Source organism: Herpailurus yagouaroundi, unplaced genomic scaffold (genome assembly GCF_014898765.1).
Source record: "Herpailurus yagouaroundi ecotype Mexico unplaced genomic scaffold, PumYag 160, whole genome shotgun sequence".
Classification (NCBI taxonomy): Eukaryota; Metazoa; Chordata; class Mammalia; order Carnivora; family Felidae; genus Herpailurus; species Herpailurus yagouaroundi.
This window is the reverse complement of record NW_024412401.1, coordinates 49,123,942-49,126,414: the sequence shown is the minus strand read 5'-3', so window position 1 is coordinate 49,126,414 and position 2,473 is coordinate 49,123,942. Positions and strand designations below refer to the sequence as shown.

Sequence of the window (2,473 nt, the reverse complement as noted above, 5' to 3'; positions counted from 1 at the left end):
AGAGAGAGACAGAGCATGAACGGGGGAGGGGCAGAGAGAGAGGGAGACACAGAATCAGAAACAGGCTCCAGGCTCTGAGCCATCAGCCCAGAGCCCGACTCGGGGCTCGAACTCACGGACCGGGAGATCGTGACCTGGCTGAAGTCGGACGCTTAACCGACTGCGCCACCCAGGCGCCCCGATGTTTATTTACTTTGAAAGAGAGAGAAAGAGAGTGCAAGTGGGGAAGTGGACAGAGAGAGGGAGAGAGAGAACCCTAAACAGGCTCCACACTGTCAGCACATAGCCCCATGTGGGGCTTGATCCCACGAACTGTGAGATCATGACCTGAGCCGCTGTCAAGAGCTGGACACTTAACCGACTGAGCCACCCAGGTGTCCCTGTTCCTTTGTTTTATAAACATTGAGTGCCTGCTGTGTGCCAGGCCTCATTTTAAATGTTGGGGACCCCACGATGAGTTGTTCCAATGTGGTCCCTGCCAACTGGGGCCCAAGGTCCAGAAAGAACCACCATCCCTTGAGAAAAAGGAAGCACAGCCAGCCCTGTGACAGCCTATGAACACCTTTGTTAGAATAGAAGATGCCCATCGCTCTAGTCATTTTACTGCCGTCCATGGGAAAACAGTCACATAAAGACGCATATGCAGGACTGAATGGCGGCCAGATGAGGGACCCGCCCGAGTCTGGAGGAAGGGCCAGAGACACCTCGTGCTGGCAGTTGAGATTTAAGGGTTGAGTCTGGATGAGCGGGTGAGAAGAGCAGTGGGGGGCTCTGTGCTGAGCCAGCTTAGCTAAGCTGACGCTGCATTGCTCAGAATGCCCTTCTGACAGGCTGGCTCTGCTAGAACTTTCTGTGAAGTTAGGAGGGCAGGGATGAAGCAGCAGCCAGGTTACTCTTGCGCTGTTGAGGCTCCCATGTGGACGCCGGCCCAGACTCAGAAAAACTGCTCAGATCAGTCAGAGAAAGATAAATATCATATGATTTCACCCATCTGTGAAATTCAAGAAACAAAACAGATGAACAGAGGGGAAGAGAAGGAAAAGTAAGATAAAAAGAGAGAGGGAGAAAAACCATTAGAGACTCTTAAATCCAGAAAACTAGGAGGTGGGGGAGTGGGCTACATGGGTGAGGGACATTAAGGAGGGCACTCGTTGGGATGAGCACTGGGTGTTATATGTAAGTGATGAGCGGCTAAATTCTCCTGAAATCACTATTACACTATATGTTAACTAACTTGGGTTTAAATAACCTTTAAAAATTAAAAAGATAAAGAAATAAAGAAAATCTGCTCGTTCATGTCTACAGTCTAAGGTCAAATCTCAAAATTAAATCCTTTCTTTAAAATATCACTCCTAGGGGCACCTGGGCGGCTCAGTCGGTTAAGCATCAACTCTTGATTTCAGCTCAGGTCATGGTCCCAGGTCTTGGGATCGAGCCCTGCGTTGGGCTCTGCACTGAGCATGGAGTCTGCTTAAGATCATCTTTCTGCCTCTCGCTCTGCCCCTCTCCCCCCCAGTCATGCTCTCTCTTAAAAAAAAAAAAAATCATTCCTAGAGTTTCTGCCTCTCTGAGCAAAGGGATCAGTGGAAGGACCAGCCAGAGGTAGAGCTGGAAGGGTAAGCAAGGGTCAGATGGTGAAAAGTCACGGGGACCATGGGAGTTTTTTGTTTTGTTTTGTTTTTTAATTGAGATATAATTTGCATACCGTAAGCTTCATGTTTTCAAAGTGTACAATTCAACTGTTTCCGGCACCTTCATAAAGTTGTGCAACCATCCCCACTATTGCATTCCAGAACATTTTCATCACCCCCAAAAGAAACCCCGTGTCATTAGCAATCACTCCCCATCCTTTCCTTCCTTGAGCCTCTGGAAACTGTTAATCTACTTTTTCGTCTCTTTGAATTTGCCTGTTTTAGACATTTCACATAAATGGACTCATACAATATGTGGCCTTTTGTGTCTGACTGCTTTCACTTAGCATAAGGCTTTCAAGGTTCATTCATGTTGTCACATACATTGGTACTTTTTTTTTTTTTAATGCATCACAAATTTGCATGGCATCCACGTGCAGGGGACATGCTGATCTTTTCTGTATTGTTCCAATTTTAGTATTTGTGCTGCGGAAGCGAGCACTATTGGTACTTTTAAAGAAAATCACTGAATAATATTTCATTGTATGGACACACTACATTTTGTTTATCCATTCATCTGTTAAAAGCCATTTGCTCGCCTTTTGCCTATTAAGAATCACGCTGCCACAGAGCATGGGCATGTACAAGTTTTGCGTGGACATCACGTTTCCAGATCTCTTGGGTATATACTTGGAAGTGAAATTGCTGGGTCATATGGTAATTCTATGCTTAATTTTTTTTTTATTTTAATTTTTTTAAAATTTTTTTAATGTTTATTTATTTTTGAGACAGAGACAGAGCATGAACAGGGGAGGGGCAGAGAGAGAGGGAGACACAGAATC

General features: G+C 45.5%; 1 non-coding gene across 1 annotated transcript; it reads right to left on the bottom strand.

The window, feature by feature from the left end:
• Positions 1-2,026: 2,026 nt before the first annotated feature.
• LOC121035204 (U6 spliceosomal RNA) lies at positions 2,027-2,133 on the bottom strand. The gene has a single exon (XR_005792792.1). It is a non-coding gene; the product is annotated as a U6 spliceosomal RNA (small nuclear RNA).
• Between the last annotated feature and the right edge of the window lie 340 nt (positions 2,134-2,473).